The following is a 13,812-nucleotide window of genomic DNA, read 5'->3' on the forward strand; positions in this document are numbered from 1 at the left end:
CAAATCCCATCAGATCTTCGAAGAGACTCCCTCGTCATGAAGTTGATTTTTATGAACCGGAGATGCTCCTGAGCAGACCACGTACATTGCAAGGTATCAGGACAAGGAGATATAGACGTTGGGGTACTCTTCAAGTTGGAATATTCTTCGGATAAGTCCGTATACATGATGATGAATGACATATATTATTATCCCAAATTTGATCATCCTAATTATTAGATAAGTATTAATTTTGTTAAAGTCCAATGACACGTAATATATTCTATTTTTAATTGCAGAATCAAATTATGAAAACTATCACCCCATTAATTCGTTTATTTTTTTAAAGATGAATCGTATGCTATTTTGTTTTTTATTGTTCAAAATAATTTTATTTGTTTTCCAAGTGATGTTTAGGATAGGACAAAATTGCATATTTTTGTCGTTATAGTACCAAAGTTATTTCTTGAAACTATCATATGCAAGTGTTAATATACAACATAATCAATAGCATGGAATATTATTTGCCTTGGAAACACAGTTCAGTTTAATATAATTAGATATAGAGATGGTACCACAGCTAGCTAGCAAGATATATATCAATCTTACAATCAACTAATTAATATTAATCTTATGTTGATGTGCATAACTGTGAATAATAATTAATATATTGGATTAGAGGCAATTTTAGTCTCCTGACTTCAGACAATTCTCATTTTAGTTCCGTAACTTACTAGGGTTCTATTTTAGTCATCTATAACTTAAAAAATCTCAATTTTGGTACACATTTGGTCGGAAATTTACCTCAGTCACGGGAAAAAGTCACATGGCCTTCACGTGACTTTTTAAATTGAGGGTTTTGTATTTATTGGCTTAAAAAACTCATGTGGTGACGACGTGGAAATAAAAACGTGTACCAAAATTGAACTTTTTTAAATTATAAAGGATTAGAATAGGTTACGGGACTAAAATAAGAATTACCTGAAGTTAAGGGACTAAAATTACCTTTAATATGGTAGAACATGTAACTTTTTAAGTCAATAAGAATCGAACATGCAAGAGCTTTAATTAAGAGACAAGCTGCTGATTCGCTGAATGGGAAAAGTTTGTAGGACAAATTATCATAAACAAAAGTTTATTCAGACAATAAATGTATGCATCAAGAACCAAAAATTGACAAAAACTTTTTGCTTCCTCGTACACTCAGGAGATTGTATGATTAATGGGTAAATAGTAATATACACCCTGTGATATTGAAAATGAGCAATATTATTTCTTATAAAAAAAATAATAATTTATTTTTCTATATTTATTAGAAATAAAGAAATTTACCTTCTTATACAGGATCGTAAATTGCTTCATTTAAAAAACATAGGAAGGTAAATTTTTATATTTTAAAAATATAGAGAGGTAAATCGGTATTTATTTTTTTTATAAGAAGATAATTTGCTAATTTATGATACCACGTGGGGATTGCTTGCATTTTCCGCTAATTATGAATTACAAAAATCCTTGCAACCACTCCACAATCGTAACTTCCCGTAGATATGTTAGTCACCCTTCCCTGATATATTGAAGGAGATTCTGAGAGTCGATATTACATTACAAATATAGCAAAATTAAGATGGGAGATGGTGTGCAAGAAATCTCAAGGGTGATTATCAAGCCCTCATCTGAAACCACCGGTCACCCAACAAATCTGAAACTCTCATACCTTGATCAGTTAATACCCTCTTTCTATATTCCCCTCATCTTCTTCTACAAAGCTGATGAATCAAGAGGACTGACTACCTCCAACCATGTCCAACTATGTCAGCAGCTCAAACAGTCCCTGTCAAACACTTTAACTTCATTCTACCCTCTGGCAGGAAGGATTGAAGAAAATTTCGTGGTTGATTCTTGGAATTTCGGTGTTGAGTTCATTGAAGCTCGAGCCCATGTTCAACTCATGGATGTCATTCAAGGGCCAGACACGGAAGATTTCAAGCAGTACCTTCCACTGGATCCGACAACTGGCGAAGCAAGGAGGCTTCTTGTCGTGAAAATCACTTTCTTTGATTGTGGAGGAGTTGCACTCGGACTATGCTTTTCACACAAAGTAGCTGATTTCACGTCTATAATGGCGTTCGCCAACGCATGGGCGGCTACATGCCGAGGGGAAACTGAATTTTCTCGATTCATTTTCAATCTGGACAGCTATTTTCCAGCCAGGGACTTTCCTGGCTCTGATTTCTGGGGATTCTTATTGTCTGACGAAAACTACGTGACAAAGAGGTTTGTGTTTGATGAGGAAAAATTGGCTGCTCTTAAACAAGAAGCTACCTCCTCATCTCTGAAGGATCCCACCAGAGTGGAACTTGTCTCCGCTTTTATCTGGAAACATTTCATGGAGTTGGCAAAATCTAAGAACCAGGAGGCAAGAAAGACTTTTGCTGCAATGCACGCAGTGAACCTAAGGGCAAGAAAATTCCCACCTGGGCTTCTAGAAAATGTTTTTGGCAACTGCTTGATGTCGGGGTTGGCGTTCTCTGATACGAACGTTACATGTGATCAATACAATAGCGTCGAAGAATATGGTGACCTTGTAAGAAAATTGAGAAGCTCGTTCAAACGAATTAGTGACGATTACATTGCGGAAGCACAAAGTGGAGACAGATATCTGAATGATCTGTACAAGTTGTTGTCTCCAGTTCTGAAGGGAGAACTGGAGTACTGTTCCTTCAGCAGTTGGTGTAGATTTCCTGTGTATGAGGTGGACTATGGCTGGGGAAACCCAATTTGGTTGTGCACCACGGCCTTGCCGTTGAAGAATCTAACGGTTTTAGTGAACAGCAGATGTGGAGAAGGCATAGAGGCATGGGTTAACATGCAGCAAGACAACCTGGAAATGCTTGAAACACAAATCAAACTAATTCCCAGCACTGGTTTGAAGGATTTGGACGCTTGTGGTAAGAGACTACAAGGTAAAAGTTCAAGTTGATGCTGAAAACTTTAAATCCTATGTAATTTGGAGTTATTTGATTAATTAATGTTCAGAAGTCCTTCGCTTCAAAAGTTTTGTTGAGAAGGTCAAAGAGAATTAAACTTGTGTTATTGTTTTCAACACTGACAGATTTTTAGGAGACTTCCAAACACGTTCTCAGGATGCAAATAGTTGTTATTTTGGATGAACCTTATGGAATTAAAACTTTGTGAGTCCAGTTTCAAATTGTGCAGTTTCAAATCCATTGAAAAGTTCTACAGAAACTTATAATTATTTTACCAAAAACTTCTGGAGAGAGTGTGTTGTTTAGAATTTTGTGTTTTATTTGATTTTCATATGAAAAGGACTTATAATTTGATGTTATTCGAGTACATTTTGAGGAATAATTTACAGCAAGATTTTCTAAGATATCCTCTTCTTCTCTCTTCATCAAAAAAGTCGATATAAAATTGAACCCACCATAATTTCTAACAAAGTGATATTAAGAGCCCTATTAAAATGACTACCAAAACTCCAAGTATCTCCTTCCAATACCCAACTCTTACTACCCAATTAAGATCTGTGGCCAGTATGAACGAAAGCTATTCTTGGTGCTCATGGCTTGTGGCATTTTTTCTAAACCAGTTATGAAGAACCCATTTATATGAGTGCTTTTTTCTATAGCCGAACTAACCGCCTTGCAGAAAATGAGGAGTGGAGATCAAATGCTCTCAACATCGTCCATCAACGGTTTGATAACTAGATGTTTGAGAAACTTACCAATGATCAAATTCATGCATGCATGAAAATTCTGAAAAATTTCACGATACGAGTTGGTAATGTATAAAATCAAAGGCTCCCAACTCTAAGGCCCGAGTTCGAGTCAATAAAATGTGGCGTTTCTGGACATTCATTCACTCAAATAAATCATAAAATGTGGTTAATTAAAATAGAGAGTAACGTTGAATACTAAAATTGACATCACCTTTCTTGCCTTTTGCAATTTTCCAGATGTTGGAATCCTTTTCTCCATTCACCCAAACTCAAAATCAGCATGCTTTTCAATGGAATCCACATGAGCTCTATTAAAAGAATTGTTCAATTCCTTGTGAGAGTTTTCTCGAACTCACGAAGTTGATTAAAACGATCTCTAATCACTAAAGAGATTGAGAATACTGTTGAAATATGTGGCCTATGACCTTTTATGATAGGTCCAAGCTTGATGCCCAATCTCTCACTCGATGGCCAATGCTATCTATCTTGTCCTACTTGATGGCCCACTACTTTTGCCAGCCCACTTGTGATCAATCCACCCATAACCCTACTATTTATACCTAATGGCTGAAACCCTTTTTCTCATTCCCTTTCAACCGTTCTCTCTCTTTCTCTGCCTTTTCTCCTGCCCGTCTCTCTCTGGTCCCCCGCCCCCATTATTTTCAATACTCTCGAAAATATTTCTCTACTACGTCTCTTTCTCACCATCTTTAATGAAACATCTCTATAAAGCCCCGATGGCTTCTGGTTTTAAAAAAATCGATTCTCAAGTCTCTCTTTCTCACCTATCTTTGTTCCGATCATAAGTTGTTCTCTATGAACTGCTATCTGAGTGATAAATCTTAGTGGTTTTCTGAGTGGATCTTTTTGGCCGTGGGTATAATTAGATTTTTGTGGCAAAATTACAATAAAATGTTGCAACTGATATTTCATTGCAAAATTGGTCAACTTTTAGGTGGCCTACTTTCATTACAAATCGTTGCAAAAGCAGCCACAAAAAGTTGCCACGGAACATATTTGTTGCTTATTTGTAATGATTTGTGTAACAGTAAATATCCGTGGCATTGTTTGCAATGGATTACAAATTATATCTGTTTCTAATAATTTGCAACAAACATTGTATCGGAAAGAAGCTGTTGCAATTTAATTAAATGAATTTTGCAACGATCTTCAAGTTACATAATTTTCAAGACAAAATAGCAATTATTTTTTCACAAACTTCTTGGTATTTTTTCCATTGAAAATTGAAGTGCTGAGTGTTGCAATGGCTTTTGCTACGGACGCAATTCCATGGCAAAGTTTGATGATAAATTTGCAGTAACTATTGTAACGGACTTTTGATCCATGGCAAAATTACACTTTTTTCTCAAATTTCTCAATAGATGTGAGGGTTATGGCAAAATATGTTGCAAAAAGGCGATGAAAGAATATTGCATATTCTTCTCATTTCTTTTAAAGTACTAGAAGTTGGCTCTTCTATATGATATTTAACTATCTGTGATCAAGTCGGTGAAACAAGTCATACATCTGGAGGTTTAACTAGCTTATTATAAGAATATAGGGTATCAGAGACAAAAAATTAGAGACGTAATTAAATCCGTCTTTATCAAAGACGGAACTCTTTTTTATGAAAAATCATTAACAATGTTTATTTTAGACGGATTTAGAGACGGATTTATAATTTCACTAAAATATGTTACATTCCGTCTCTATTTATGTCTCTGATACAGTTAAATAATTGCTTAAAAATTGAGATGGCTGAGACTTGGTTATTTCCATCCGTATTTTCGTAGCTAATTTTTTCATTAATTTAGCCACGGAAATTTCCGTCTCTTGGTGTAAATAGGAATTTTTTTATTTATGTAATAATAATTAAGTTGTAATTATATGACATGATAATATATATATTTGTATAATTATAATGTATTTTTAATTTTAATTAATTACAATAAAACTAAAAGTAAAATTTTTATTAATTTTTTTATTTTTTATATATATTTTTATTTTTGAATTTCTATATATTTTATTTTATATTTAATATTTGATAAATTTTATAATCAAAATTGACCATATATTATAATTATTAATCAATATCATAAATTTTATTTTGGATAATAGTAGTGATGGTTGAATAATTTTAATTATTATTTTATTATATATAATGAGATCCAAATTTTAATCAATAATTACGAAATTTTAAAATCTGGTTACTCGATTCATACCAAATTTAAATATATATATATATAAGACCGTGTCCATTAGATCATATCGGACGGTTTGATTAAAATCACATGGCCTGATTGTATAATACACCGACTTGAATGATTATTCTTATGTTCTGAGTACGATATCTTGACATCCGTATAACCAATAAATCTAAAACTTTACCAAGTATATTTTTCTGTAAGTATGATCATATTGAACGGTCTGATTTGAAGTTTGATGGTCCGATTAACCTATGTTGTTCAATAATGTAACATGATAGTTACATCAATATAATACTAACATTTATAAATATATAAATTTACTACAGATTGTAAACATTATTAATCAATTTACATACATTTGAGCTCGAGCTCGAGCTGGTGAATATTTTTTTTATTTTATATATATATATATATTTTAAATTTTTTATATATTTAATTTTATAATTAATATTTGATCAATTTTATAATCAAAATTAACAATATATTGTAGTTATTAATCAATATCATATATTTTATTTGGATGATAATAAATTATGGTACTTTTATTTATACATTTAATCTTTATATAAATATAAATTTAATCAACAACTTAGTAAATTATATTTTTTTATAATTAAAATTATTATTTAATATGACATATATAAACTTTATGTTATATTTTAATATATATTTGTATTACGTTATATTTTTCTTAAATTGACGAGTACTTTATTTATATTTTTTATTATTTATAAATTTATGTCAAAATTTAGTAATTCCTATGAATTAATCTAAAAATTATAATAATAATAATAATAACAACAACAACAATAATAATGATGATGATGAAGTTCGAAAATAGAAAATAAAAAATTGCTTGAAATTGCTCTTGAAGAAGTTCGAAAAAAGGAGGAAGAGGCTCGAAAGAGGGACGAAGAGGCTCGAAAGAGGGAGGCAGACCTACAAGAATTAGTTCGAAAATTACTTCAAGATGTGGGATACACAAACCATCAATTTGCTGGTGGGTCGCGACAACAGGAGCAATAACATTCCAGGAAAGATAATTGGTTTATTTTTTCTGTTGTTGTTTATGACTTAGTGTATGTTAATTTGGGTTGTTTATGAGTTAGTGTATGTTGATTTGGGTTGTACTTTGACTTATGTTTGTTGACTTGGGAGTAGACATTGATATTATTTGGTAGTATTTGGATGATGACATCAATTATATTAGTGTGTTGTATTATGAGTATCTTTTTTGTTAATATTTGTTGTTCTTGTTTGGTAAATTCAGATTTTGGTATTGATGGAATGTATTTGATGGTATAATGATCAGGATATTAATTTGGGTACAGAAATTAAAAATCTGCCCAAAAAAAATAAAAAAAAATTAGAGACGGATTAGAGAAGGAAAATTTTGAAAATTTAGAGGTCGAATCAGAGACGGATTAGAGACGGAAATTTGTAAGGTTTTAGAGACGGAATATTTTCTTCATTTCAGATTCGGAATTAGAGATGGAAATTAACAAACAAATATTTTACCTTTATCGACGGATTAGAGACGGAAAATTCTTTTTTCATAGACAGAATCAGAGACGAATTACCTACGGAAATCAGAGACGGATTACAGTTAAATTTTCTTCTTTTTTGTTGACAGAATTAGCGATCGAATTTTCAGTCTCGAAATTAGCGATGGAATATTTCCGTCGCTAAATTATTAGCGACGAGGCTTTCCGCCACGGATTTCGGCGATGGATTTTTCCTTCTCTAATTTGTTTTAGAGACGGAAATCCTACTTTTAGAGAAGGAAATTTCCGTCTCTGATACCCCGTTTTCTTGTAGTGGCTTATTATCGATGTCATTATTGAATGTATTAATATTTGCTGATTTTAGAATTAAAATATTGAGAGAGTTGAGAAAGTGGACGTAAGAGAAGAATCTACTCCATATTGTTGCTGCTAGAAAAGAATTTCAAGACGGAATGACAGAGTTTATAAGGAGAAATTGCTTTTTTTCAGCCTGTAACTTAGGGTCTTTTCACTTTTGATTCCATTGATTATGTGATTCTCACTTTTGCTCCTGTAACTTTAAGAAAATAGCAATTATAGTCCCATGACATTCTCCCATTAGATGTTTAACGGAAAAGGCCACGTCGTCATTAAGTGCTTTAGACCAAAAGCGCTACTTTCTGAAAATTATGAGACCAAAAGTGAAAATCATGTAACTTATGAGACCAAAAGTGTAAAGACTCTAACTTTCATGTGATAAGCATGCGACAATTTCGTTAAAATATATAACTGAAATATGTAATCAGACCAAAAGTACTACTTTTTAGAAGTTACAGGACTAAAAGTGAGAATTCCATAAGCAATGGGACCAAAAATGAAAAGGCCCTAGAGAACAAAAAGTGTCATTTCCCCGAGTTTATAAACTAAGCAGAAACATAATATGTTTCTCATGGATAAAGAAAAATTTATTGTCCATGTAGTAAATATAAGAATGATAAATACAAACCCACAGAGGATGTGATATACGACCTCCTTAAAGAGGCTTTGTAAAAAATTACTACGATTCGACATCTCATAGTGAGCCAGAATATGACATTCAATATCAAAAATAACTTGTCAGACTAGACGACACACTGAAATAACTATAGGCAACTGAATTGAGATCAGAGAATGACGTTTGGTGCAAATAGTCTTGTATTTCCTCCACCATATGATGGTCATGGATATCATAATTATGAGGACAGAGATTCAATGAAACACATGAGAACATGAATTCTGAAGACGGGGTAAAACACAATACTAATAAGTTATAAACTGCAGTTCCCCTACCTGAGATATTCGATAAGGTAATGATATAAAAGCTTACATAATTCAACATGTATGTTGTATTTTAATTCATTGTATATGGTACAATTTATGTTATTAGTTTTATTTAAATAATCATAAACAAGTACAAATTACAGGTGGATAATAATGTGAACAGATTGTCCTTCAGGCATTTGATCAACTCAAATTCTGCACATTTATTTTTGAAGTCAAAGTTACTAAGTTTAACACTACGCATAAAATTTACTATCAACAGAGTTATCAATATTAATTTTAAGTAAGAAAGCCATCACCCATGTGAAGACTAAAGAGCTTTTCCCGCTGCATTTGGCAAGTATTCGGGTGTCTAGCTACACTACATCTATGACTGCATCAAACCATTTACCGATGCAGCCATTGGTTCAAGTTTAAGTAAGGATGCTTTAATTAGGAATAACCTTTTTAATGAAGAATATCCACGAAAAAAGATATGCGTCAAAGTAAGTTTCTTTATGAAATATACGAAATATAGAATTTAATACGTTTAATATTAACATCTTTCTGGTTAGCTGTTTTACTTATAAATTTCAGAACAATAATTGATATGATGGAGGACGTTGAATTGAGAGGGATGGAAATCTAAAAGCATGTGCTTAAGTATATTTACTAGTGATGAAGCTCATCTAGTTATTTCATTTTGTGTATATATATTAAAGGAATTGAATGCAATTTGATGCGAAATTGACTTAAATTTTTCTAAGAAAATTGCTTTTTGCATTTTATTTATTTTTGCCATTGGTCTGTTCACAATGATGATTCCCAAGTTTCATCCGCCAATTTTTATATCTCTTATTCAAATTAAGTCTGAAAATATTATTGATTAACTTTATGAATTTATGTTGAGCGTCTTATTGTGGAATACTTTGTATAATGATGGGACGTGGACTGCCTTTAGTTGGATTCCTGTGTGTTTCTTGAAATGTTTTATGTGTTTGATTTTGTCACAGGGCTGTGTTTGGTTCTTATTCTTCACACTCATTGAAAAGTGCAACGAAACAAAAAATTAATTGTGTATATATTGTTATGAATAAACTATGGTGGGACGTGAGTTGCATTTATATTGGTTTCTATTGTAATTCTTAGAATGCTTTATGTGCTTGATTTGTCGCATGGCTGTTTTCAATGCTTATTCTTTGTAATCATTGAAGTGGGAATAGAATAGAAAGTTAAAGGCGTACTAGACATGTTGAAGGTAAATTATATGATACTTAAAGTTAGGTGAATTGATGAATAAAATAAAGCATAAAACAAAATAATATAGCTAAAAAATTTTGGGATATTATCTATCTGCAGTTAATTAGAGAGACATTAGGTAGATAGCTCGTATCGAATTATTGACACTCATAGAAGATAAAATATATAAAGTGAATTACGATTATGTTCCACCAGCACTATTATAAGATAAGCAAGCCATGATCTAAGTTAAAAAAAAAATTAAGAATTTAATAATTTTCTCGATATTTTCCTAAATAATTCTAATAACTTATTCAATTCAAGAAAACTGATATTTTATATAATTTTTTAGTAGAACTACTATATTGAGGTAGTTAGATATTTTTTGTTCAACCTTATAAGTATGCATTTTTTAATATTTATTATTATAGTCACGATTTAAATGGGTGGGTGGACGTCACGAATAGGATCCTACTTCAGCATTTAAAGACGAGATTAGAAGGAGTAAAAGGATCTTGGGTCGAAGAATTTTCAGGAGTATTATGGGCTTATAGAACCACTCGAATGACTGCAACTGGAGAGACCCTATTTTGTTTAGTGTACGGAACCGAAGCGATCATACCACAGGAGATCGGGGAAGAAACACCGAGGGCGAGCCTATATGATCCACAAGACAATGCACAAGAGAGATCTTTCGACCTCAGTATCATTGAAGAAAACAGGGATCATGCATATGCAAAAATACTGCATTACAAGAATCTCATGACGAAGGGTTACAATAGAAAGGTGAAGCCCAAAAGTTTTCAAGTTGGTGAACTCGTCCTAAAGAAGGTCGAGGTATTTAGGCATGTGGATAAGCTCGACCCATCCTGAGAAGGTCCCTACAAGTTTGTGGAGGTAAAAAAGAAGGGGACTTACGCCCTTCAAGTTATAGATGGAAAAGACCTACCCAGACCATGGAACATTTACAACCTGAAGAAATTTTATGCATAAAACAAAAGATAGGTTTTGAGGGCTGAAAAAGACAAGTGCCGAGCTTTGCGACCTGAGAAAACTCTACTTTGTTTGCAAAACCTTGAGACCCAAGACAGACTTTGAGTTTGACAAGATGTCTGAAAAAGACCTGTGAATTGTAGACGGCCTGGAAAAAAGTCAGGATTACACCAGGATTTCATTTCGATTATAGCGACCTGAAAAAAATCATGTAAATTTGATCGAACTTAAATGAAGCCTAGAAAAGGCTCTCTTTTGTAAAAAGGTCTGAGGAAGACCTCAGTCTTCCAAACTACTCTGTATAAATAAACCTGAGAAAGGTTATCTTTACTTAATAAATTTTGCAGCTTGGAAAGGGTCCGTCTTACTATTCGATATGCATTGAGATCTGAGAAAGATCATCTTTATTATAGGAATTCTTGTGATCTGAGAAAGATCATCCTTATTCATCAAGGTATCATTGCGATTTGTAAAATTTCATCCTTATTAAAGGTATCATAACGATTTGAAAAAAAATCATCCTTATTAAAGGTATTATTGCGATTCGAAAAGGTTATCCTTATTAATCAAGGTATTATTGCGATCTGAAAAAAGATGAGTTTACAACTGATAATTTAAAAGCCTTGAAGGATTTCAAGGCAAAAATAATATCATTGTCATTCATGATGGTCAATGCGTATACAAAAGTAAATTGCTGATAATAAGTTTGTCAGTTCATTTGCAAAATCAGATCGCGTACACAGCTACTTAGGTAAAAGATCATAGAGATGCTATATGCGATCTAAAACCATGAGTGCAAAGCAGACGCTTCATTTTGAACTTCCATCTCCTCCAGCAGACAAGCAAACTCATCTTCAGTTGCTGGGGCTTCGGGCTCAGCAAGGAAGGCTTCCAAGTTGCCATCTAAAGCAGGGTCAAGTTGGGCTCAACCGAAATAACCCGTTAAGTTTTTAGATCTGCGACTATCACTTCTCGAAGCCCATGATCATAAAATCAGCAGCCTTCGTCTCAACCACATCATTGATGGCAGGAGCCTTCATGAAATTGCGTGCTCCCTGCAGACGAGGTTGGGTGAGGGCTTCCTTGTGTTCATCTGACTGCAGGTAAGTCAGACGACCTTCAGGCATTCCAGTTTTGCGACAAACTGTGGAGCCCTCTTGTCTGCCTCTCTCCAAAGCCATCCGACGATCTATTTCAGCAGTTGCCATGGCCTCTTGAAATTTTTGAGTGATATCAGTCAACTTCTGCTCCATCTGAGATCCCAGGGCAACCTGCTCGTTAATTTGGCTCTGAGACTGGTGGAGTTGCTGCTCGAGCTCAGGAATCTTGGCGTCACCCAGCATTTTCTCATGGCGCCACATCGAGCATTGTAGAGAGAGAATATAGCCAAAAGCAATTGCCTACAAAATAGCTAAGTGTCAGACAAGTAAAGAAATTACAGTCAAATGGAAGCGATCGAGAGTTACCTGCTCGATGTTATGGGTGAAGTGTTCCTCTACCCGAGTATGCGGGGTCCAGGCCAGGACCACTTGACCGCGCTTCAAGAACGAAGCCCTATACAACTCCCATTAGTGCTGCCCGCCCTCATCCGAAGGACGCTGCTAGTGGTGGAGATCGCCCAGTTGGGGACTAACTTGTCCCCAGTCATCTCGGCCACTCTGCTGTAAGGAGATCGCAAGGCTTCCCTGGCTTGCCTTCAAACTTCCTCTTGCGTTCTCAACTTGTTGCGGTTCTGGGCCTCGTTGGCTCGGTTTGCTGGCTCTCAATGACGTTCCACCTTGTTCTTGATCAAGTTATGTAACTCATGAACTTATCAAAACAAGTATGTAGGATGCTCAAACCCAGTTTGAACTAGCAGATTTTACGGCTCCAAGCCAATTATCAAGATCGATGTCCTGCATCGCTTCTTCTTGTCCTGTTGTAGAAACTAGTACCTATTAGGTAACCGAAGTTTTCTAATCGTCCTTTGGAGAACTTAAACATGGTTAGTTAAAGTTTCGATTACAAGTTATGTTTGCATTGTTCCATTATCAAAGATCAATATTGGGGCCTTAGAGCTTCTCCACAAGGGATTGCATTTTAGCCTAATGTTTTGTACAGACGACCTTTAGTCAACTAGGCTTAAAAAATGCTTCCATCGCAGAACATCCAATATGCTGGTCCGACGCCGCATAATAATAATTTATGTGGAACATTATTGAGCCAATGTTGTCTAGCCTATCATACCGCTCATGAATGACAGAAGCAGGTATGTCGTTGAGGATCTTGCGATTGTCCCTATACCTTAATCCCAAACGTCAAACGTTTCTTAAGCAAGGACTCATTTCGCAAGTTCAATGGAAGTGGATTTTTCATGACATAAGCGTAAGTTCAAAAATCAAGAACAATCCTCTGATTTCCGCAGTCAATTTTAATCGATTTGTCTTCCATTAAATAAATCTCAAAATAAAAAAAATTAGAAAATGGTATCCTAGACGTGCATTCTCAACATAAAGCAAAAATAGAAAGTAGATTATAACAATATTTACTTTAAGTTAAGACCCAATCTTTAGTCGTTAATGTTTCCCACTATTTTTATAAAATCCCACCACTATCAAGTGGGGTTTCAATAAATCCTTTCCTAGTGGGTTTGGGATACACAAGAACAATTCACCATGTCCCGCTATTATGATTCACATGAGAAAAGCCTTGTGGGTAGCAACTGATGCCATTCTCATTCAATGAGATTCCCCATATCTTCAAATGATCCTCAGGACTCCAAGTGAATCATGTTACTCGGTGTTAAGCCCGACACATCAACCAAATTATACCTCAATTGTCGCTCCCCACGACTCGTGAAACAACAAAACAACGAGCGAATTCCTTTGTTTACAAC

At 34.1% G+C, this 13,812-nt stretch overlaps 1 pseudogene; it reads left to right on the plus strand.

Moving 5' to 3' along the window:
* Positions 1-1,473: 1,473 nt before the first annotated feature.
* Positions 1,474-3,325, plus strand: LOC105172239 (stemmadenine O-acetyltransferase pseudogene; annotated as a pseudogene).
* Positions 3,326-13,812: the final 10,487 nt, after the last annotated feature.

This window comes from Sesamum indicum, linkage group LG10 (genome assembly GCF_026168435.1).
Source record: "Sesamum indicum cultivar Baizhima isolate 11 linkage group LG10, ASM2616843v1, whole genome shotgun sequence".
In the NCBI taxonomy this organism is placed as follows: Eukaryota; Viridiplantae; Streptophyta; class Magnoliopsida; order Lamiales; family Pedaliaceae; genus Sesamum; species Sesamum indicum.